The 26,183-nt window shown below is 38.6% G+C and overlaps 2 non-coding genes across 2 annotated transcripts; both read left to right on the plus strand.

The window, feature by feature from the left end:
* The first annotated feature begins 17,815 nt into the window (after nucleotides 1-17,815).
* On the plus strand, nucleotides 17,816-17,922 carry LOC120255352. The gene has a single exon (XR_005534987.1). It is a non-coding gene; the product is annotated as a small nucleolar RNA R71 (small nucleolar RNA).
* Nucleotides 17,923-25,822: 7,900 nt separating this feature from the next.
* LOC120255353 lies at nucleotides 25,823-25,929 on the plus strand. Its single transcript, XR_005534988.1, has one exon. It is a non-coding gene; the product is annotated as a small nucleolar RNA R71 (small nucleolar RNA).
* Nucleotides 25,930-26,183: the final 254 nt, after the last annotated feature.

Here is a 26,183-nt window from a genome sequence, read left to right on the forward strand (position 1 = left end):
TCTGTGAATCGTCTCCTATTTTCATTAGGCCCTAATCCTAAGGTTTTCAAGGCTGCATGAATATCTCCTATTTTCTAATTTTGAATGAAAACTCTAATCCTTTTGGTTGTGTCTTTTTGAATGTCTCTAATTTTTTAATCTAACCATAATCATATGTTTTCTTTTAGATATGTCTCCTATTTTTCAACTAAAACATTAGTCCTATATTTTTCTTTTCGGAATGTCACCTAAATTTCGGTTTCCAATAAAAAACTAATCCTATTATTTCTTCTTAGAATGTGTTCTAATTTTGAATCAAAACCTAATCCTATGTTTTCTTTTCAGAATGTCTACTATTTTTAATCAAAACCCCAATCCTATGTTATCTTATTGTAATATCTCCTATTTTTCAATAAAAACTGTAATCCTTATTTTTCATTTCGAAATGGCTGCGATATTTTAATCAAACCCATAATTCTATGTTTTCTTTTCCGAATGTCTTCTATCTTTCAATCAAAACCCGAATCTTATGTTTTCATATCTCCTATTTACTCAGTTTTTGAATCTAATTCCCAAACTTATGCCTTCTTTTCAAAATGTCTCCTATTTTTCAATTAAAAACCTAATCCTTTTTTCCTTTTGGAAACGTCTGCTATTTTTGAATCAAAACCATAATCCTATTTTTTTATTTTCAGAATGTGTCCTATTTTTCAGTTTTGAATCAAAACTAATCCTTCGTTTTCTTTTAGGAATGTCACTTTTTTCAATCAAACCTCTCATCCTATGTTTTCTTTTCATAATGCCTCCTATTTTTGATAAAATTCTTAATCCTATGTTTTTTGTTCGTAGTGCCTCCTAATTTTTAATCAAAACCCTAATATTATGTTTTCTTTTGGAATGTCTGCTATTTTTGAATCAAAATAATAATCATATATGTAATGTCTTATATTTTTTCAAAACAAAACCCCTAATCCTTAGTTTTCATTGAATCCTAGATTTTTAAATTAAAACACTAATCTTATGTTTTCTTTTTCATAATGTCTACTATTTTTAATCAAAACCCTAATCCTACATCTTTTTCTTTTCAAAATGTCTCATATTTTTCAATCAAAAGAATAATCCTATATTTTTATTTTTGGAATGTGTACTATTTTTGAATCAAAATCCAAATCGTATGTTTTTTCATAATAATGTATCCTATTTTGCAATCAAAACCTGAAACGTATGTTTTGTTTTCGAAATGCTTATTATATTTGAATCAAAAACTATGTTTTTTTTTCGGAATGTCTCCTATTTTTAAATCGTAACCCTAATCCTATGTTTTCTTTTTGGAATGTGTCCTATTTTTCAGTTTTAAATCAAAAGCCTAAACCCTTTTTTTTCTTTTCAGAATAACTCGTATTTTTGAATCAAAACCATAATATGATGTTTCTTTTGGGAATATCCGCTATTTTTGAATTAAAACAATAATTATTTGTTTTCTTTTAATAATGTCTCATATTTTTCAATCAAAATCGTAACCTATGTTTTCTTTTGCTAATGGTTGCTTGACATGACCGAATATGCGCATAAACCGCAAGTGCACGGGTGTCGAAGTAATAAATCCTGGTGAGTGGGTATCGTATCCACGTGGAATAGTGAATAGAAACACAACGATTGCTATCTAACTATAATGAGAATAAATCGATGGTATGATGAATGAGATTTATATAAAAAGAGATAAAAGAATAAGAACAAGAAGGACAATAAAATTGAGAGGTAAGGCAATTGATAGAAGTGGGGTACTCGGATAATGCTCAACCTAGGATTAATGTTTCAAGTGTAAGCCCAACTATTATACTTCCTAATCAATGCTCAATGAGTCGTGGAAATCCTTATGCATGTGGTCCGAAATTTAAGATCAACCATGACTAACTCTACGCTATGTCCTGGCGGAGAAATCGCTCAGTCTCAACACCTCACACGGTGTAAAGTTGCATGGAGTTCTAGGGAATCTAAGTGATAAATCCTCTTCCTATGTATAGACCTAACACTTTGGTCCAGGTGAAAGGCCCCTAGTCATAATTAAGCCACAGATACTAAAGTCACTTCAACGCTTCACTCTGTTGCCCTTACCAGAACATCTCGTACAGCAACATATACAATGTTGGGTGGAGGAATCACCTAAATTTCTCATGGAGTTAACCAACAACACTAGCATAAATCTCTCTCTCGGGGTGCACAGCAATTGTCCACTTCTTCATTTTCTAAGCCATCTAATGAACTTACTGCCATGTTGGCCAGATTCATCAAGAGCACTGAAACTTATCTTTTGGATCTTGAGGACATGATGAGAAATACTAATGTGACTGTGAGGAATTTAGAGCATTAGATAGCCTAGATGTCTAAATTAATTGAGGAAAAGCTCCCGGGGTCCCTCACTAGCAACATAGAGATAAACCCAAAGGAATCCTTGAAGGGTGTCACTAGCAACTTCCAAACCCCATTGAGAGGAAACCCGATATGGAGAAGGTTGAGCCCACTGTTGGTAGTAATCTTGAGACTACATTTGACTTGGAGAAGGATGTCAAAGAACAGAATAAGGAAAAAGATGCATTGCCGGCATACCAACCTAATCTTCCTTACCCAGTGAAAGTGAAGAATGATCAACAAGAGGAGTAATATAAGAGATTCCTCAATGTGTTCAAGACTTTGAATATAAACGTCCCATTTGTTGAAGCTCTTACTCAGATGCCGAGATATGCTAAATTCTTAAAAGAACTACTAACAAACAAGGGAAAAACTGGAAGAAGTGTCTTCTGTAACACTTAGTGAGGAATGTTTGGCTTTGATCACCAACAAACTGCCCAAGAAAGAAGAAGATCCCGAGGGTTTTATTGCTCCTTGCATGATCGGTGGTTTACTTGATGAGAAAGCCTTAGCTAATCCAGGGGCAATCATGAACCTCATGCCCTACAAAATTTTCGAAAGTCTTGGGCTTGGAGAACAAAATTCCACCATTAGGACTTTGCAATTAGTGAACAGGTCATTAGGTAACCACGAGGCATAATTGATGATTTTTTTTGTTAAAGTGGGCAAGTTCATTTTTCTGGTGGATTTCGTTATTCTCAATGTTGATAACGAGGTGAAGGTACCATTGATTCTAGGAAGGTTGTTTCTAGAATCTTCAAAGGCTCTTTTTGTTGTCAAGGATGGCCAAATGACACTTCGAGTGGGTGAAGAAGAGAATATTTTCAAGCTCCGGTATTCCATGAAGCATACCATGGATTTTGATGACACATGCTATTGTGTGGATGATATTGATGAAGTTGCTTCTGAATTTATGTAGGATACATTCATGAAAGATGAGCTTGCTGAGTTATTAGAAGATGATCCCCGAGAAGATGGAGCACCAAAAGAGGCGATGGAAGATTCATAATATTTAGACTTGGTGGCTATCAAGGTCTTTGTAGCACCAGATCCATTAGAGTAAAAAACATCGAGTGCAATAAAGTGGAGAACAAAGGTGATCGCCAAGAAGAAAAAGCTACCCATCTTACTACCTGATCCCAATGTTCCTAACCATTCAAACCTTTGGGCATTTGGTGAGATCAATTTAATTGATTCGTTGTTACCATATGGTTGCAGTTGTATTCCAGGTGGCTATGAGCGACCTCGATCCCATGAACTTCTTTGAGGAAAAAAGGTATGCCAAGCTAGTGATGTTAAATAAGCTCTACTTGGGAGGTAACCCAAGATGTTTTGTTTTCTTTGTAATCGTGTTGGGTTTTCTTATCGTTTTTGTTTAGTTTTCATTTATTTCAATGATTACTGTGTTGTTTTGATTTTGGTCTCTGGGGACATTATTGATTTTTGTTCGGTGTGTCGGCAATACTTTTTATTACCTCTAGCGTTTTTATCATTGTTAAGAAAGAGGATAGGCTTTACTCTAGAACTTTTCAGGCAGAGCACAAGCTGAGAACGCCCCTGCTTGTGCCGAGTGTGCTAAATCACTAAGCGTGGTCTCCAAGCCATTTTTATGATTGTGTCCTTCTCTCAGATGTTTTGGGAATTTTTTCATAGAAAATCAAGGGGAGGAACACGCCTAGGACATGACCATTTTCCTTTTGAAGTCTTTCATAGCCGACCATTCCCATCCATCTCAACTCCTAGCCCTCTTCCTCCTCCTTTCGTGCTTTGGCCCGTCATGTGGGTTTGAGTTTGTGCCAGGGTTGGTTGTGGCCGTTCCTTCTTTTCCTTAATTTCTTCCTCAACCCCGGTGAGCCACCATTCATCCTTTTCTGATTTGTTGGGTTAAAATGCTTTTCTCGTCATGCTCTTTATTGCATTGTGGATCTTGTGTTGTTTTCATTGTTTCACGCTTAATATTGCTTGTTTCATTTCGAAGATTTCTTTGTTCTTGAGCTTTAACGGTGTTGTATCTTTGGGGATGATGGTCGCTCGAAGCATGATGGTGTCCTCCTTGGGAACACAATCGTGCTCTTAGCCTCAGCATGATTGTCTCGACCAAGTGCACGTCACTGTTTCAATGTTGAGCATAGTCTGAGTGCTTCTTGCACGACCGTGCTCTCCCTAATTGTTTGAACTAATTTGGGTTATCTTTCTTACAGATTATGTCAAGAAAACATACTTCTACGGGGCCTTCTAAGAGGCCGTGGGTGGGGGAGCCAGCTCCTGATCTGGACTTAGCGCCGGTATTCCATACTCAAATGCATCAAGAGCAATTTGCTCATTTTGGCGAGTTATAAGAGATTGATTAGGATGTCATCCGTGAAGTCAAATTAGAGGAGAAGGTTAGTTGGCTGGTTAGTGTCAGTGCCTGGAGACAGTTGTTCCAGATTGCTGATACCACTTACGAGCGGCTAGCGCTTGAGGTGTTAGATACATCCGAGCTTTCCTGAGATACTGTTGCATTTCATCGCGCCTACTTCATTCAAATTCAGGCGGTCGGTGAGATGCACTTGATGAGTCTCACAAATTTGTCTATCCCATTAGGGATTTATGATGCGGAGTTTACTAGAACTCCTGCATATGATACCCTGTTGATCTCCCTACAGGGTGGGGAATCCCTCGAGGAAGCTTTGCGCGTTTGAGCACCACTCCTACCTATGATCTTCGCCGGAATAAGGCCACAACTCTTCATTCTCAAGCACTCAGGTTTATCCATTTCATAGTTAGTCACACATTGACAGGACGCGGCGACAGTACAAGGGTTGTTAGTCACCAAGATTTTGATTTCCTTCTGAGTTTGATCAACAGGTTCCATCTGCATTTGGGGTATAAGGTAGCAGTGTCTATTTCGCACTAGGGGACTGACCCTCGCATCGGTGCCCTATTTATAGGCCCTTATATCACTTGTCTGATCAGACGTATGGGCATCCTAGAGGGGATTGACAGGATCTGAGTGGTCGGTGGTGTGGTCCCAATGACCCTTGAGATGCTCAGGTCCATTGGGGATGATTTAGCGTGTCCTGGCTGCTAGGGGGGCTGAGTAACCTGAGGCTATTTCTTCCGAGCGCCCCACTCGACACATTGGGGTGGACACTTCTTGTAATATCCTGAATGTTTGGAAACTCATAAGAATTTTTTTTCAGGGTATTATCGCAATTGCAGTAAGATTTTTCCTACATAGCAGTTTTGTTGAGAAACCCAAGTGGAAAGAATAAGGACCTAAGTGTGAAAGTTTATAGAAAATTTTTGGTTCACAAGTAATAAAAAGATTTGATCTGTAGTGTTTCTGAAAACCAAGGACTGAAAGGTAAGTTTACAAGGACTTTTTGGAAATACTATTTCATGATTCAGGGACCATTGGTGACTTTTCAGGTATCTGTTTGTATGAAATTTTATTTTGATGGACCGACAGGGAATTTTGGCAGAAATTTAAGTTAACAGATAAGGCGTGGAAATAGTCAGTTTTTATGGGGGCTTTCTTCTTCTTCTTAATCAATGGTTGCATTAGTGTTCTGTGAGAAAATAAAAGAAGAAAAGATGAGAGAGAGAAAATAAGAGGCTTGAAGAAGAGGATGTGGAGATCGCCTGAGAGAGTTTGCCGGAGTGCTTGGTAAGAGTTATCTTGGTTTGAATGATGCATGATGTATGGTTAAAGAACTTTGGCAAGCATGCTTGAATTTGAACTTGTTTTAATGAGATTTGTCTTGGTTTTGAGTGTAAAAAGCATGGTTTATTGTTGTAGATGATAAGTGATTCAAGTTACTTTTGAAAATAAACCATGTATTTGAGATGGATTTTTATTGGAATGGGGGATGAATTTTGAAGTTTGTTGTAGATTACTGTAGCAACTGAAATTAGGGTTTGGCTTGGTTAACTAAGTGGATGATGATGATGATTAAGTTGATGATGATGATTAAGAAGGTGATTATAATGGGTAAAGATTAAGTGGGTGAGTTTAGCCAAATTGGTTGATTGGGCTTGATCAAATCAAGTGAAGTGGGCTTGATTTAATTGAGTCAAGTCCATTCAATTGGTTTGGGGTTCGGTTTGGCTAGCCAGGTTGAAATAGATTGGATTCATTTGGGTTTAAATGAGAGTAAAGAACTGGTTTGGTTCAACCAATTGAGGATTCACTTGATTTTAATTCAATGTGTAATTTTGTTGGGTTGAATTTTGGTTAAGTTGATTGAGATTTATTTGTCTTGGTTCAGATTTTGGGCTAATGACTTTGAGGTGAACCCATTCAAGGAGAATTGGGTTCAGTTGAACTAAGCTGGTTCAAAAGATTTTGTATAACAATTGGAAGTGGTTCAATGCTGGTTGGAGAAATTGAACTTGTTTCACCGAAATTAAGTTTGGATCAGGTTGGTTCAGAATGGTTTTGTCCAAATTGAGTTGGTTTAAGTGCAATTTGAGACTAGTTTTATTATGCAAGGATTGTTTGAATCGATTGGAGTGAGTGGGCCCAATTAGTGAGTCAATTATTTATTTGTTGTATTTTCTTTTGGGTTCAATTTCGTCATTATGATGTATGTTATTTATTTTATTTCCGTTCTCCTATTAGGTGTTGTTCAGTCTTGGGAGAGAGTTCCAGGCCTAGCGAGAAAACCAAGGGAGACCAGTTGAGTTTATAGTGGCTACACTTTTGAAATAATCGGTTAATTGCTATTATTTTGAAACAAGTACTTAATGTCTACTAGTTTGAAATAACTGTTTAATTATGTCATTATATTATGTTTAATAATTTATATTGTTAAAGGATACTTTTAATTATTTCCGATTTGCTATGCCATAGTAATCGTATTAGTATATCTGGGTTCATACAATTATACGTTGTATCAACTGTATTATTTTCAAGTATTTATTTTAATAGTTATGTGTACCTTGACTTTGAGATGATTTGTGAAACCACGTGTGCATATTAAAAAGTTTTTACTATCAATGCTTGTAGATTTGGTTTTCATTCCTGGTACAGGAACGGTGTTATGGATATGGACTTTGTAGGTATTATACATGTCTTGTGTTGTGGAGTTTTCGCAGATTTTGATGGTGACTGCGGACTTTAGTCCGATACTGCAGTGGCGTCCCATGGTCTAGCCTGATGGGAGGTGTCGTGGTCAACCCTGAGTTTACCCCTTGTCAAGAGGTGCGTACAGCCATTGACAGGGTTTACTTCTGTAAGAAACCCGAGGTCACCACGCGGGGATCTCGATGGCCAACGTTAAGGTTGCGAATACCTTAATGACTGTCAACCTAGTTGCAAGGTCGGCTAAGTCGGGGAGTGTTTTTACGCCAATGATTTGATATTTGTTTTGTAGTTCAGTTGTGCAAAACAAGTTATTTTGGATTATGATGAGGGGGCGAAGCCCAGCTGTCGCTCTTAGGAGGGCAGTCTCTTACAAAAATTGTATTTCCTTGGTTAATTTATTTTATGACAATTCATAATGAATTTATTTTTTAAAAGCTCGTTAAAGTTATATTTTGCCAAATTCTGGTATTTGGGAAAGTAGGGAAATTATTTGAGAAATTGATCTTTATATATTTTATATACTCTGTATTTATTTATTTGAAATTGTTGAGCCACTATCGACCAACTAGAATTTGTTATAGTTGTATGAGCATTACCCTACTAGATTACTTGTCCGAATATAGAGCCAGTCATGGTTGAGCTCCTGGTTGAAGTGGGTCCCTTTTCTTTCTATGCGTTGATGTTGCGATCTTGTAGCGGTGGTACCCACTAATTTGAGTAATTATGTTTGTTGTATTCGTGTAATTGAACCTGTAGTTTCCTTAAAGGTTGCTAATCATGTTCTGTAAGTCTGATTCGGTTTTTAAAGGGTGTCAGTTTTCCAGTTAAAATGGATTTTTAACTGATGGGTGCTACATCTACCTCAGTAGAATAGATGGGTGTGATATCTTTTGGTATCAGAGCTGTAGGTTGAGATATCCCTGGTTAGTAGAGATCACAGGTTGTGTTCTGAGCTTAGAGGTTTAGTATTGATTAGACCATTAGTTAAGGGCCTAGTAGAATTATTGAGACTCACCAATCGAGTTAAAACCTAAATTGCTGACACACCCCTTGTGTGTGAGTACCGTAAGTGCACTGGTCGTCGAAGTAATAAAATACCCCGGTGAGTGGTAGTCAAATCCACAGGGAATAGTTGCTTAGAAACACAAGTATTGCTATTTAGCTAGAATGAAAACCAATATGGGATGTTGAATTAAAGAAATCAATGCAAAGAAGAGTAAAAGATCAAAGAAAGCAAGAGGAGTAAGGATAGGTAATCGATGGTAAAATGGGGTACTCGGACAATGCTCACCCTACGACTATTATTTCAAGGGCAAGACTTATGTTATGTCTCCTTATTGAGGTTTAATGAGTCGTGGAAATCCAAAGACACACAGTCCTAAACCCAAAGTCAACGATGACTAGTCCTTTACACTATGCCCACCAAAAAGGGATAATCTTGATACCTCACACTATGTAGGACATCTTGGAGCTCTAGGGATTCCAACTGATAAACCCTATTCCCTAATATAGATCTAACTTTTTGGTTTAAGTGAAAGACCCCTAGTCACGATTAATCCCCAGCACTAAGAATTACTTCAATACTTCACTCTGTTGCTCGCACAACTAAGCCCATGTGGAGTTTGCCTTTTAGCACTTCCTCTATCATGACCGTAAAGAACTCTTGGAATGTGGAGCTAGGATAAATCACGTCGGAGGGAAAGAGGACGTTTCGCTACCTTTTGACTCACCCTCTCAAACCATCTTCAATCTCGCTAAGTCTAACCCTAATGATGTTATCACCCCTTCATAGGATTACCTAGATAGTTTCTCAACCCTAGTATCACTCTAAAGGAAAATCAAATCAACAAGCACATGAGATTAAAACTCAATTAAAACATCAATTTAAGGAAACATAATAAGAAACAGTAAACAAAATCATCATAAGGTTTACAAGTCCAACCTCCCATTAAGGGTTTAGCTCTCCATGGAGCATAAAAAATCAATAATGAAATCGAAAGTAAGTGCAAGCAATTCGTAGAGAAAACCCATTGTCATCTGTGTCAATTGTCTTAAGGAGCCGCCTCGACTTCTCCAAAGGTTCCCTTGTCAATTCTAGAGCACACCTCACGAAATCAATGCCGACGAAATCTCTACCAATAGTTCTCCTTCAAAGAAACTCGATGTCAAATGCCTTAGAACCGCTCCCAAAACCCAGCAAAATCCTCTCCAAACCCTAGACGCGCTCGCCCCAAAAGATGGGCAAAAGATAGGAAAAAGATCTAGAAATAAAACCTTTATAGTGGTATTTATAGGGCTGAAATCAGGCATCCACACGGGCGTGTGGAATTTCCACATGGCCGTGTGGATTTCTAGGTTGCATTTTCCTGCACACTATGAACATTGACTGCTATAGTGATTTTAGTGCAGTGTTTCACCACAGTAAAATGCTACAGTACTTGCCTAAATACTCCTGAAATCATTTTCTTCATCGATGGCACATGATTGGGCACACATCCATGCAGTAGATCATGCCGCGTCTTCAATTAAACCACATTGACGAAGCTCTTAACAATGTTGCACAGGTCAGAACATATGAGTGTGACTGCCTTTGTGCCCCTCCACTTAGTGTATTCACTTGAGCATAATGGAGGTTGGCACACACCCACATGTCTATAACCAAAACTTGTGTCTTGACCATTGTTTGATGCAGGAATTTCATCAAGAATCACATCCACAATCTACTTTTGCTTCCTTTCTTCAAAACTTATCTCCACAACCCTTAACATACAAAGGAACACAAACACACATGAATGAGCTAAAAATCTAATAAAAGTAATGCTCAATGTAAAAAAAGTATAGCTCATATTACTTATACACAAGCACTTATCAAACTTCCACACACTTAAGTTTTTGCTTGTCCTCAAGAAAAAATAAAACATTCAAGCATATAAGAAGGAAAATTGAAAATGCTTGGCCTTAGGATCACCAAAAACATGCAAAAGAGGCATTCTACAAGTAAGGAAAAATTCAAACACCGAATAAGAGTAATCATTGCTCTAGCTTAAAACTTCAATAAAAAAGGACAACAACATCATATTGTGTAAGTGTGTGTAAACTCACTCAAGTCAACCCAACATGTAATCGTCGAAGTTCTTCTTAAGAGGGACATATTTATATACAAAAAGAGGTTGTAGCTTTACACATCCTCGAAGGTAGCCCTTTCCTAGGCGGCCACCAAGGTGGCTTTCACACTTTCGAGGTGGTAGCTATTTCTAGCGGGGTAGTAGCTTTCACTCATCCTATAAGATAGCTCTTTCGCTCATTTGGGCATAACTAGTATCTGAATTATGAGAGTAGCTTCATACTTCATAGGTGGGCTCTTTCCACCCCCTCCCCCAATACATAACAAAACAAACACAGGTTTTTTTTAAACAAGAATCATGCTAAAACAATCCCTTAAACAACGAATTTGAGTTTCCACAAGGTTTAATGAGTGAGTAGTGTAACAAGGGATAATAGGGCAAAAATTCTTAAAACTTTAAGTAAAACTAGAGCATGATAATATTCAATCTTAAAATTTTTCCTATATTTAAGAAAACAACCATTGCAATAAGGTAAACCGCCATTGGTTACATGAGCATAAAGGATGAATGCATAAGTATAGAATATGTGTAATGTGAACTCCTCCCGACACTTAAGCTATATATTGCCCTCAATGTACACATGCAAGCTCAATAAAGAAATATAACAATCAAAACATGTGTGTGGAGATGAGCAATTAAAATAATACTCCCCTGAACTCCCAATGGTACGTTTGATGGAGCTAATTTTATTGAGAGTTAAGTTTCAACAGGTTGTGGAGCATACACAGCCATGTAAAAAGCCACATGACCATGCCCATGACTACCCCTCAATTCTAAGACTCACAAGACCATCTGCAAGTATACACAAGGGGATTCAACAAAGCTCATTAAAAAACATTAAAATCGAGTCTATAAAAATATGGAAATGAAATACAACTCGATACAATTGAAAAGTGAAAAGATAAACTCAGAAGGAGAGTCCTATCTGAGTAATACAAGTCCAAAATAAAATGCAGAAATAAAATGCTAAAACATAAAGAAAAAGATAAAAATAACGACACCTCAAGCATAGGTATCCTGCTCTGCTGGTGGTACTGTTCTGCAGGTGATGATGCTGGTGATGCTAGTGGTGGTGATGGTGTTGCTGGTGATGCTGGAGGTGTCAGTAAAGCACGAGGTCTCATAACGAAAAGTGAGGTCATGTCTCGCCCTAGAATCTACTGTAGTGTGTCAAGACGCGCCATCACCTTGGCCCCATTCGCAGCCTTTATCTTGTGAACCTCAGCCATATCAATATGCAACCCCCCTACAATCCTCTCGATCCTCTCAAAAGGATCACGGGGTTGAGATGGAGAAAAGACCAACATAGGTGGTGGCTCCTATGCTGCAGGGGTTACCCTGTCTCCATCTGCTCTAGCTGTGGCTAAAGAGCAGGGTGAGACCCCTCAGCTGCATCACCCATACTATTGCCCGTCTATGGTGGTGGCATGATCATGACATAAACACTATCTCTATATCTGCAGACCATGCCCATCAATTGCATCGTATCTAGGCCGAGGAGAGATGGTACAATGATCTTTTCAGCCCCTCTAATAGCGTACAAGCGACCATCCACATGATGAGTTAAGTGATGCAGGGGCCTGAGAAGAGCACTCCAACCCTAGCACACTGTCCCTGATGGCGCACGTACTCTGCCATGATGTGTCCTAGGTGGAGTGGCTCACTGTATACCATCAAATACTGATAAAGCAGCTCCTGATTGCTAAGGACTCCAGTACTGTCTCCACGTCCGTTCACTGATTAACTAAGAACGACGTGGATATATCTGTAGGCCAATCAGGAGAGATATGTGGCCTTGGAAACACCTGGTTCATAATGTTCCTGGCCACATAGTATCCTGTAGGTGCTCTGAGGAGTCAAGCTGCAAGGGTAATCTGTCGGGAGGTGCTCATAATCCTCTGTTTTAGTATAAGCCTCATTGTAGAGCCCAAGTCATATCAAACACTGAGTAACGCTCATGCTATGGTACTGTCCGAAGGCTCTGAACTGAATAGCGTCAATACTATCAAAGCTGGAGTCTGAAAGGTCGAACTTGAACGATGCTAGCACCTCCAAAGTGAGCATATGAATAGCCGGCTCTCGAATGGACAATAATCGCCTCCAGCTACCCACGAAGATCAACTCCACAATCTATCGGCCATCGCATCCCAAAAATGAATCTCTCTCAATGCGCTCAAGTTAGGGAATCTCAACTGTCCAAACTTAAGCCTCGACAAGCACTCAAACCGAACTTAATGTTCGAGGATCACAAACTCTATGTGCTCAAGAGAGGGCTCACGGGGATGCTTGCTAGTTGTTTTATTCGATCTGGGTGCCATTCCTGCAAGAATTGAAAATAAATTGATTAAATTCAACTTAAAAAAAGTTTTGTAGGAATCCATATGGTCATATGGAAATTCCACACGCCCATGTGGACCTTTAGGGCGTGACAGCCGCATAACTAGAATCTCCAACAAACTCAAAATACAACATAAAATGTTCAAAATCTCTTCTAAAAACATGCACCAATAATTTAAACATGAAATCCATGTGAAATCGACCACATTGAGAAAAAGAAATGAAGATTGGTGAAGATGAATGGAAAAGGAAGCTTATCGACGAAAAGACAATCAAAAACTTCGAATACGACCAGCAAACAACACAAAGACCTTATAAATAGACGGAGAAGGTCAGGAAGAAGGAAAGGACGCATTCTTTGAGTGTTTGGGAGTCTATAAATGACGAGGTACAAAACGTTTTTAAAGAAAAGTCACGCCCCTTTGTGTTCTGTACATCCACATGGGTGTGCGGAAATAACCCACACCAGTGTGTATCCACAGGAGCTCTTCACAAGGGCATGCACCAACATGGGCATGTGGAAATTAAACATGCCAGTGTGCCTGACTCGCAAGGGCACCCACACACCCCTGTGGCTTCTCTGTTCTACCAAGAAAAAATTTCTAAGTGTTCCACACGCCCCTGTGAAAATTACACATGGACGTGTGAAAATTCACAGGGGGGCTCACAGGAGCAGCCACACGCCCCTGTGTGATCTCAGGATAGAGAGTTATCTCTGCAAGGTTTCACACAGATGTGCGGAAATTACCCATGCCCGTGTGCCTCCCACAGTGTCATCCACACGCCCCTGTGTCTTCTCGAGATGGAGCTCTATCACTCTGCAGAGATCCACACGCCCGTCTATGAATCCCCAACCAGCGTGTGGCCATCACAAGGTAGCTCATAGGGGCACTTACACTCCTTGTGCCTTCTCAGGATGGAGAAGTTGAGCTCTGAACAGAAATACATGCACATGTGAAAATTCCACAAGGCCATGTATCTTATTTGAATGACTTAGAAAAAATTTCAGGCTCTGTAGAAAAAATCTGCAACATTCATACACATACAAAGACTGCAAATATAGTTCAAATCTATGCAGAGAATCAAGAAAACATGCTCAAACGACTTAAAACTTCGCCAGTCACAATGAAGTGCACTAAAGCACCAACGATCCATGAGAAAAACATAGCAATAGCATGTAAAAATAAAGACACCAACACTAAAGCTTTTATTCATGCAAATACTAAACTAAAACTTAGAAAAACGGTAAAGACTTAGGTTGCTCCCAAGAAGCGCTTGTTTAACATCACTAGGCTCGACATACTTGTCCTTACCTTATGGGGATTCATGAATAAATGTTGCCCTCTTACCTACAACTTGAAAGCACGATGAATATAATTTTTGCAAGGTAGAGAGGGAGTTATCGAGTTTATTACTACACAAGGGATCCTCACTTTTACTTCGTGACTGCTCATCCCCACTAGTATTTGGATCATCTTGAGCTTTTGGATCATCTTCTTCATGACTCCAGTGGTAGGTTTCACCTTATCCTCTAGATCAAGTGATAAGATTTCTTCATTCTCTACTTCTTGATCTAGCCATTCCTCCATTGGGTCAGAACACACCATTTCCTGCACATAATCATCAATCAACTCATCAATGGTGTCAAAAAATATAAAGTATCATCGAATTCAAGAGAATGTCACATGGCTTGAGTGAGGCGATATGTCAACTTGTCATCTCCAACTCTTAGTATTAATTCCCCACCGTTCATCTCAATGATTGTTTTGGAAGTGCACAACAATGGCCTCCCAAGTATCAATGGAACCTCGACATCCTCATCAACATCTAATACCACAAAGTCTACAGGAAAGATGCACTTATCAACCTTCACAAGTGCATCCTCAATGATGTCCCTCGAATGTCTAACTGATCTATTGGCCAATAGAAGTACAATCCGAGTGGGCCTAAGCTCTCCCAAGCCTAGCTTCTGAAAGAATGCATAAGGCATGATATTGATGCTAGCCACGGAATCCGCCAATACCTTCTCTTTACCCAAGTTACCAATGTTACATGGAATGATGAAGCTACCAAGGTCTTTCTTCTTGTTTGGCATATTTTTTTTATAAAACCGCCAAGCATAAAGCATCTAAGATCATAGATGCACTCTCCTCCAACTTCCTTTTGTTGATCAAGAGGTTTTTAAGGAACTTTGCATAGCGAGGCATTTGAGACAACACCCTCACAAATGCGATATTGATGTGCAGCTGCTTGAATAGACCCAAAAACTTCTAGTATTGCTCATCATTTTGGTCATTCTTCAATATAGAAGTGTAAGGAATTCTTGGCTTGTAAGGTGGAGGTGCCACCTCCTTCTCCTTAGCTCTCTCCTCAACCTCCACATCCTTGGGTGACTCAACCATTGTCTTTTCGGTAGGGAGCTTACTCTTAACTTAACGAAAACATATCAAACTGATCGCCTTCACATGCTCTCTTGTAGTGGTCTCCGTGTTGCTAGAAAACTCCCTTGAGGTTTTCGAAAGTGACTTCATAATTTGTCCCACTTGGTTCTCCAAGTTATGCAATGATGCGGTGTGGTTGCGAAGTTTTGCTTCAACCGACTAAAATCTCGTATCCGATGATTGAATGAACTTGGTCAAAGCCTTCTCCAAATCAGTCATCCGGTTCTCCAACCCTAAAACTCTATTCTCGATAATCAGGGCTTGTTGTTGTTGTTGGAAACCTGATGAAGCCATAACCTTCTGTTGCCCTTGACTACTCCAAGAAAGGTTTGGGTGGCTCCTCTACCCTGGATTGTAGGTATTGTTATACGGATTTTCTTGACCCCTCATTGTATTTCCTACAAAATCCACTTGTTCCACTGAAGTTGTACCACCAATAACAATCAGGCAATCAGATAAAGTGACACGTCCGAATATACATGTGAACCGCAAGTGCACGGGTGTCGAAGTAATAAAATACCCGGTGAGTCGGGTAGTCGAATCCACAAGAAACATGGCTACTAGTACTAAGTTCTTCTCTGCTTTCTAGCCTAATAATAAATGGAAAGGTGTGGTGATCTAATGTGCGAAGAAATGAATACCAGAGACGAATATGCAAGGGTGAAATGGAGGGAGATCTCAATCAGTAAAAGTGGGGTATTCGGGCAATGCTCCACCTAGGATTCAGGTATTAGGTACCGGATAAGCAAAGTGTTTCTATGAAGAGTAAGTTAAGTCGTGGAAATCCAAATATAATTGGATCCGACCTTGCGATCACCGATACTAGTCCCCTACGAGGTCCCGATGGAGAAATTACTCAATCTCAACACCTCACACCACATATGACAGCAAAGCACTCTAGGGATTCCAAGAGGTGTATCAGATTCCTAAAGATTGATCCAACCCTAATTCCAGGTGAAGGATCCTAACCCCCTACAAGGTCCCGGCGGAGAAATCTCTCAATCTCACGCCTCACACCAAATATGGTTACATAGAGCTTAGGGAATGGAGATAGAATACACCAATCAGAGGGGAAAGGGGATTCTCACTATCTCATGACTCGCCCTCTCAACCCTCTTCAATCTTGAGATTCTAACCCTAATGAAGACCTCTCTCTCACCAAGGTAACAAATCATGCAAACCAAATAACCAAAAGACCAATAAGGCAAGCAAGCACTAGACAATCAAGATTAAAACTTAATCAAACTTGGATTAAATAGAAACACTAAGCAAATCCACAAATGATGAGAATCTTAGGGTTCACAAGCCCAAATACCCTCTAGGGGTTTAGCTCTCCATGGAGCAACATACAAAACACACCATCAATGAATGAAAGTATATTAAAACCATAGAAATAAACCCCCTTATATATGAACTGATGGCCTTGATGGAGAGCTTCGACGTCTTGAAGGACCCACTCCGAAGCTAGGTTCACCGGTGGCTTCCTTGATGCTATGACGGATGAGGAATCGATCAAAGTTGGTAAAGAAGCGCCTCCAAAGCTGCAAAGACCTCCTCTCCAAACCCTAGCTGTCTCATCCCTCAAGAGTCGCACAAAAGATGAGAAAGAATAGGGCAAAACGGCTATTTATATGCCTTAGATCGCGCCTGTCACGTGCCCTCACGCGCCCGTGTGGATTTTCCACGCGGCCTCGTGAGCTGCACGAATTTTCACGCGGGTGCATGAATAGTAATTTTGAGGCCACATGTCCGGGCAAACGTCCATGTGGTAGGCTATAAAACTTTTCTTCATCGATGTATCATTGAGAGGTCTTGCAATCTTCACAAAGAGAAGGAACATGAAGATGTGGCTGCCTTTGTGCCCTTCCAACTAGTGAATTGACTTGAATCTTCTTGGAAGTTGGCACACATCTCCACGTTTATGAACTCCTCTCATGTCTTGGTCCTTGAATTGAACAAGAACTCCCAACATTATGTCTTTATAGCCCATCTTTGCTTCCTTTTTACTCTTCAAGGCATTCACAACCTATATGCATAAAAGAATACCAAATACACAATATGAGACATAAACCATAGTAAAAATGATGCTCAATGCATGTAAAACATATATAAAAATATGTCTACTCAAGCACTTATCATAACGCATGCCCTAACCAACACCCTGTGCAACTCATCACTACCGCCAATCTAGGAGAAGTTAGAGTGTCTAGCTTCTTGCTCAAGGTCTCAACCTGGGCTACCAATGATGTGGCTAAATCGATCTCATAAAGTCTGGCTACCTTGTTTTTGCCTCGTGAGTTCCACCGATAACTGTTCATAGCCATCTCCTCAATGAGCAGTCGGCCTTCTTTGGGGTATTACTTCCTAAGGTACCTCTTGCTATAGTATTAAGTAATTGCTTTTTACTAGGGTTCAAACCATTGTAGAAGGTGTGGGTAATCATCCAATTGGGGAACCCATGTTGAGGACATTTCTACAGGAGATCCTTGAACCTATCCCATGTCTCAAAAGGAGATTAAAATTTTGTTTGCATAAAAGAGGATATTTCATTCTTGAGCTTCATAGATTTTCCAGGAGGGAAATATTGAGCTAGGAAAGCTTCCACCATATCCTCCCAAGTAGTGATCAATGATCTAGGTAACGAATATAACCATTGCTTTGCTCTCCCCTTCAAGGAAAATTGGAAGGCCCTCAACTTCATAGCATCATCCATGACTCCATTAATCTTCAGCATGTCTCACACTTCCAAGAAATTCTTGATGTGGTTGTTAGGATCCTCATCAGCCAAACCATTAAGATGTGCTGACTGCTGTGACATCTGGATGAAGCCTGGCTTGAGCTCCAAAATCTGAGCTGTAGTCGGTGGACTCACAATGCTAGACTACGTGCCCAGAACTGTGGATCGTGCATAATCTGAGAGTGTCATCTGCTGCTCATGTTGTTCTGCCATATTTTCAGACCCTTCAACTTCTATCACAGTTAGATTTATATGTTCTTGTATAGGTTCCTATCCTCATCTATAAGTTCTCCTTCCAATGCCTAGATCATCTTCAACTAATGTCAAAGGGTTACCTCGGGTTATAACATGGAGATGCAATCAAAGAAAGAAAGAAAAACAAATTAGAATGATGCAAGAATATGAAAGTGTGAAATAGAACAAGTGATGAATAGCTAAAATAGCAAAGTACAAATGCTTCCAAAATGCCTAATCGCCAGCAACGGCGCCAAAAACTTGACATACCTCTTGCATGTGTGTACCGCAAGTGTATGGATCGTTGACGTAATAAAATTCCCCAGTGAGTGGGTAGTCGAATCCATAGGGAATAGTTGCTTAGAAACAAAAGGATTGCTATTTAGCTAGAATGAAAACCAATTTGTGATGTTGAATTAAAGAAATCAATGCAAAGAAAAGTAAAAATTAGAGAAAGCAAGAGGAGTAAGGAGAGATAATTGATGGTAAAATGGGGTACTAGGACAATGCTCACCCTACGACTATTATTTCAAGGGCAAGACTAACGTTATGTCTCCTTATTGAGGTTTAATGAGTCGTGAAAATCCAAAGACACATAGTCCCAAACACAAAGTCAACCATGACTAGTCCTTTGCACTATGCCCCGGCAAAAGGGGATACTCTCCACGCCTCACACTTTGTAGGACTGCTTGGAGCTCTAGGGATTCCAAGTGATAAACCCTATTTCGTAATATAGATCTCACCCCTTGGTCCAGGAGAAAGATCCGTAGTCATGATTAAACCCCAACACTAAAGATTACTTCAACACGTCACTCTATTACTCGCGCAACTAAGCCCCAGTGGAGTTTGTATCTTAGCACTTCACTTTATCATGACAACAAAAAACTCTTGGAACATGGAGGTAGGATAAATCACGTTGGAAGAGAAAGGAGACGTTCCGCTACCTCTCGACTCACCCTCTCAACCCTATTCAATCTCGCTAAGTCTAACCCCAATGCAGTTGTCACTCCTTCATTGGATTGCATAGATAGATTCTCAACCCTAGTGTCACTCTAAGGGAAAATCAAATCAACAAGCACACGAGATTAAAACTCAATTAAAACATCATTTAAAGGAAACAGAATATGAGTCAATGAAACAAAATCATCCTAAGGTGTACATGTCCAAGCACCAGTAGGGTTTAGATCTCCATGGAGCAATAAAAAATCAATAATAAAATTGAAAGTAAGTGCAAGCAATCCATAGAGAAAGCCCCCTTATCGTCCATGTCAATGTTCTTGAGATGCCGCCTAGACTTCTCCAAAGGCTCCTTGTCAAACCTAGGGCACATCTCGCCTAATCAATGCCAATGAATGCTCCCCAAATAGCTCTTCTCCAAAGGACCTCGATGTTGAATACCATAGAACCGCTCCTAAAACACATCAAAAGCCTCTCCAAACTCTAGCCATGCTCGCCACAAAAGATGGCAAAAGATAGGAAGAAGATCTCTAAATAAAACTGTCAAAGCGGTATTTATAGGGTTGAAATCGGGCATCCACACGAGCGTGTGAAATTTCCAAATGACCGTGTGGATTTCCATGTTGCATTTTCCTGCGCACTGTGAACATTAACTGCTATAGTGATTTCAGCACAGTAAACTGCTACAGTACTTGCCCAAATACTCCCAAAATCATTTTCTTCATCGAGGCCACATGATTGGGCACACATCCATGCGGTAGATCATGTCTCGTCTTCAAGTAAACCACATTGATGAAGCTCTTAACAATGTTGCACAAGTCAAAATATATGAGTGTGACTGCCTTTGTGCCACTTCACTTTGTGTATTCACTTGAGCAAAATGGAGGTTGGTACACACCCACATGTTTATGAGCTCAACTTGTGTCTTGACCCTTGTTCGATCCAAGAATTTCATCAACAATGGCGTCCACGATCTACTTTTGCTTCCTTTCTTCCAAAATTGTCTCCACAATCCTAAATGCACAAAAGAACATAAACACACACGAATGAGCTATAAAATATGATAAAAGTGATGCTCATTATAAGAAAAGTATACTTCATATTACTTATACACAAGCACTTATCATTTGCGTATTATAAACTAGGTCTAATAATATGGTTTGACATTTGAGACAGAGAATTGAGAATGTCACTTTGATTAGAATCTTGGATTGAGATATTTGTCAGAATTAGTTTTGTCCAAAATAAGTTAACATGAAGATGCCAAAGTGGGTGTTTGGCATGCTCCTTGTTGACTACTACATGGTCATTTACAATGTGATTTGAAATATGTTTTAGACATACCAGTACTTAAGATATGCGGGTTTAGCCTATGAATGAGTAACTAGTCTTCTTTATCATTTATCTGTTGTTTCTTAAAAATTGTGTCATGACATGATATTGATTCAAGCTTTGATTTGTTAGGCATTGGATGGACTATAACCAGCTCCTCTAGGTGTGGTTTACTTGAGTTTAAATAGATGAGAAGATCAGACCTTTAATTTTCATCAGTAGAATATTAAGTGTCTTAAGGATTTCTCAGTAATGGAACAAAGACATTGACACGACTGAGACAAGGGCCTCCTCCAATGTGTAAGAGAGAAAGAGTGGAGAGATACTTCTTGGAAGATCTGCAAAGAGAGGAAGAAGGACATAGAAAAGAAAATGAGGAACAAAGAGGGAGAGAGGACGAGTGAAAGAGTGAAGTAGAGAGGGGTAAAAACTAGATTGATGCTCAAGTATCCTCTAGTTCTAATCTTATTGCCCCAGCATCTTCTAGTTCTACTATTGTGCCTAGTAACCATGGGCAAGAAATGACTGATGTTTATGTTCCATGATCTCGTTATGTGGTAGCCATGAATTCCAGAGATTTTAGCTCCATAGTTGCTTTAGAGCTGAGGAATATTTACATGAAACATTGTCACCAAGACGAGAGTCACATGCCAGAATTGAGATGGATGTATGGAGTTCTTGAGGAGTTTGTAAAGGCATTTGATGATGCCCATGCAGTTCTTAACTATGGTGCAGCAGTTCAACAATGGAATCGGGAAAGGTTACACCGATACCATAGACAAGGGTGAGGTTCAATAATTGTATGAGGACTTATGAATTGTGGAATAACCTGTTTTTATTATCGCTTGTGTGCTTAAGATGTTTGTACTCCACCTGTGTAGATTCAGTATGTTGTATTTCTAGTTTGTGGATAAGAAGTTGCTTTTCTCATGGCTTGTGGAAGAATTACAAGATTGTTTTGTTCTGTAAGTGCTGGAAGTAAGGAAGTCTGAGTAGCGCAACAGAAAAGTATTGTATACTGTATACAACATCATATAAAGGGAATTTGGTTCACTTTGATCACCAGCAGATACCTGATTGTAATTTCGGAAGATTTTTGGGTACTATTGAGTAGGTTTGGAGCAACAGAATAGGTGTTCGAACAAGTAAGTGAATTTAGTGATGTGAGATCGATGCATGCTGAGGAAATTTCGAGGACGAAATTTTTTTAATGTGGAAGGATTGTAACTCCCTAAACCTTTAGAAATCTGTAAGAAATTTTATTTAGGGTATTATCTCAATTGCAGTAAGATTTTTCCTGCAAAGCAGTTTCGTTGAGAAACCCAAGTGGAGTGAATAAGAACCTAAGTGTGAAAGTTTATAGAAAATTTTGGGTTCACAAGTAATAAAATGGTTTCATCTGTAGTGTATCCGAAAACCAAGGACTGAAAGGTAAGTTTCCAGGATCTTTTGGAAATACTATTTCATAATTCAGGGACTATTGGTGACTTTTCAGGAACCTTTCTATAAGAAATTTTATTTTCAGGGACCGACAAGGAATTTTGGAAGAAATTTAAATTTAAGTTTAAGGTGTGGAAATAGCTTGTTTTTATGTGGGCTTTCTTCTTCTTCTTGTTCTTATTCAATGGTTGCAATTCTTCTTTTTCTTATTCAATGGTTGCAACAGTGTTCTGCTAAAAAAAAAAGAAAAGATGAGAGACAGAAAATGAGTGGCTTGAAGAAGAGAATGTGGAGATCGGCGGAGATGAGTGATTCAAGTTGCTTTAGAAAAAAACCATGTATTTCAAATGGATTTAGCTTGGAATGGAGGATGAATTTTCGGGTTTACTGTAAATTACTGTAGAAACCGGAATTAGTGTTTGGCTTGGTGAACTAAGTGGATAATGATGACTAAGTTGATGATTGTGAGCTCCTTTCATTTTACCCGCCTTTAATTAAGATTGATCGGGTAAAAAGCATAGATTACAAATCAATTTTACTTTTAAATTTTTTTATATTTCAGATGATTGCAGGTTCATGACTCCTATTAGGGGCAAGCCCTAATATTAATTACCCCAGACAATGTCATGGGAACCTTCGATTAAGAAACAAGTGTGAATGAGAAATAACTGAGCAGACATAACAATTTTTTATTAATTTTAAAGATGCATATGAGCACATGGTCATAAGCGAAAATACATGAGTATTAACAGAGCTATTTTTTTAAAAAACAGCTTGACAAAAGAGTTTTTTTTTTAAAGAAGGAACTATTTTTATCATGCTCCTCAAACTTCTATTCTTGCTTCCCTGGCGTTCTTAATTCTTTTACAGAAACTATGTCGGAAGATCCTTTTAACTCTATGAATGTAGCCCTACTCGATTTCTTCTTTTCTTTATGTGGGTTTGTATCTAGACATATAGCTTAGTTCTCAAGCTGCGGTCACTCTACATTTGCGAGTTGCCTACTTGGTCACTTTTGATTCTTTTATCGCTAAATACTTTGGCTCTTTGTGCTTGTAAAATCTCCAACTCCTTGACTTATGAAACTCCTCAAGCCTTTGACTTCCTGGTGTCTTGAAAACTTCAGAGTTGCATTTGTCGCTTACATGAGGTATTTAGGTCTTGACTCTTCAATGCTTTTGAGCCATGACCATTGTATAAGTTGTGACTCTTAACATGGTTAGGTCATTAACTTGATAATTTTTGATTTGCTTTTTAAAAAAATGGATTTCAAGCGATAATTATGAACTTGATTTCGTTTGTTAATCCACCAATTGAATTCTCTACTTCATTTTTCGTGAAAGAGACCTCATAATGGTCTTTAGGGAAAATCTTTACCTACTCAACTTTTTTTAATGAGTGTTGACGAGAGACATGTGAAAAATTTTTCATTCATTTTTTTTCCTTTCATTCATCATCATTTTTTTGTGAAATTTTTTCAAATTTTTTTTACTCTTCCTTTCATTTAAAGAAATAATTCTCACTTTTCATTTCGCCTCTTTTCACTCCAACGAGAGTGAACTCTTCTCCTTTTTTTTTAATGTGTTGATGTCTCCCATTTTTCATTGAAAACTTTAATCCTTTGTTTTCTTATAGTAATGTCTATTATGTTTCAATCAAAACCCTATTTTTGCAATGCTTAATATATTTGATTCAAAACCCTAATCCTATTTTTATTTTTGGGATGTCTCCTATTTATAAGTTTCGAATCAAAACCCTAACCTTTGTTTTCTTTTCGTAATCGCTCAATCAAAAACCTAAACCTTTCTTTTCCTTTTAGCAATGTATGTTATTTTAAAAACAAAACAATAATCCAATGTTTTCTTTTTGTAATATTTGTTATTTTTAAATCAAAACTCTAATCCTTTGTTTTATTTATGAAATGCCCCCTATTTTTAAGTTTTCAATCCAAACCTTAATCATTTGATTTCTTATAGTAATGTCTCTTTTTTTTCAATCAAAACCATAATCCTATGTTTTTTTTTTAGGATGCCTACTATATTTGAATCAAAATTCTAATCCTATGTTTTCTTTTCGGAATGTCACCTATTTTTCAATCAAAAATGTAATCTTTTTTTTTTCTTTTCTTAATGTCTGGTATTTTTGAGCAAAATCGCCAATCTTTTGTTTTCTTTTTAGAATGTGTCCTATTTTTTACGTTTGAATCAAAACCCTAATCCTTTGTTTTATTTTCAGAATGTCTCATTTATTTTAATCAAAACCCTAATCCTATCTTTTGTTTTGTTATTGTCTGTTCATTTTTAATTAAAACCCTAATCGGATGTTTTCTTTTTGGAATGTCTCAAATTTATTGATCAAACCCCAAATACTATGTTTTTTTGTTAAAATGGCACCTATTTTTTAATCAAAACTGTAATACTATGTGTTCTTTTTGGAATGCCTTTGATTTTTTAATCAAAACAATAATCCTATGGTTTTTAATAGTAAGGCCTTCTATTTTCAATCAAAACCCTAATGCTATGTTTTCTTTCGAAATGCCTACTATATTTGAATCAAAACACTAAGTCTGCAATGCCTTCTCCTCACCCAAATTGGCTATGTTGCACGGAATGATGAAGTTTCCGGGGTTCTTTTTCTTGTTTGCCATATTCTTTTGCAACACCTCCGAACACGAAGCATCTAAGATCACAGATTCACTCTCCTCCAACTTCCTCTTGTTGGTCAAGTGGTCCTTGTGAAACTTTGCATAGCATGGCATTTAAGATAATATCTCCACAAATGGGATATTGATATGCAACTACTTGAATAGATCCAAGAACTACTTGTATTGCTCATCATTTTGGTTGTTCTTCAATCTTGAAGGATAAGGGATCCTTGGCTTGTAGGTTGCCACCTCTTTCCTTTTGTTCACTCCTCAATCTTTATGACCTCGGGTGCTTCAACACTGGTCTTCTCACTCGGAAGCCTACCCTCAACTTCACGACCATTTCTCAAAGTGATCATCTCCACATGTTCTCTTGGGTTTGTCTACGTGTTGCTAGGCAAACTCCCTTGAGGTCTTTCCGAGAGTGACTTCGCAATTTTGCCCACTTGATTCCCTAAGTTGTATAATAATGCAGTATGGTTATGAAGTGTGGCTTCAACATATTGAAATCTTGTATCTGATGATGGAATGAATTTGGTCAAAGCCTTTTCCTGGTTGGTCATCAGGTTCTCTAACAGTGAAACTCGATTGTCCATATTTAGGGCTTCTTATTGTTGTTGGAAACCGGGTGGTGTCATCGTCTTTTGTTGCTCTTGGTTACTCCAAGAAAGGTTTGGGTGGCTCCTCCAACCCAAATTGTAGGTGTTGCTATATGGATTCCCTTGGCCTCTCATTGCATTCCTTACAAAATCCACTTGTTCCACCGAGGATGTACCACCAATAGAGATCGGGCAATAGGATAGAGCATGTTCTCCCCTACACCTAGTGCAACTCGTCCTAGCCGCCACTCTAGGAGAAGTTAGAGTGTCTAACTTCTTGCTTAATGACTCAACCTAGGCTACCAATGAGGTAACTGCATCAATCCCATGAAGCCCGGCTACCTTCTTTCTGTCCCTTGTGTTCCACTGATAACTATTTATAGCCATTTCTTCAATGAGATGTCGGGTCTCGTCGGGGATCTTGTTTCCTAAAGTATCTCCTGCTGCAGCATCAAGTAACTGCTTTGTGCTTGGGTTCAAACCATTATAGAAAGTCTGAATGATTATCTAATTGGGAAACCCATGTTGAGGACATTTCCATAGGAGATCCTTGAACTTATCCCATGTCTCAAATAGAGACTCCAATTGTGTTTGCACAAAAGATGATATTTTATTCCTAAGCTTCACAGATTTTCTGAGAGGGAAATATCAGGCCAGAAAAGCTTCTACCATCTCCTCCCGTGTAGTGATCGATGCTCTAGGTATTGAATATAGCCATTGCTTTGCTCTCCCTTTCAAGGAAATTGGGAAGGCTCTCAACTTCATAGTATCATCCGTAACATCATTAATCTTGAGCATGTTGCACACTTCAAAGAAGTTCTCAATGTGATTGTTTGAATCCTCATCGGCCAAACCATAAAATTGTCTAAATTGTTGTA

Source organism: Dioscorea cayenensis, unplaced genomic scaffold, assembly GCF_009730915.1.
Source record: "Dioscorea cayenensis subsp. rotundata cultivar TDr96_F1 unplaced genomic scaffold, TDr96_F1_v2_PseudoChromosome.rev07_lg8_w22 25.fasta BLBR01000966.1, whole genome shotgun sequence".
NCBI lineage: Eukaryota > Viridiplantae > Streptophyta > Magnoliopsida > Dioscoreales > Dioscoreaceae > Dioscorea > Dioscorea cayenensis.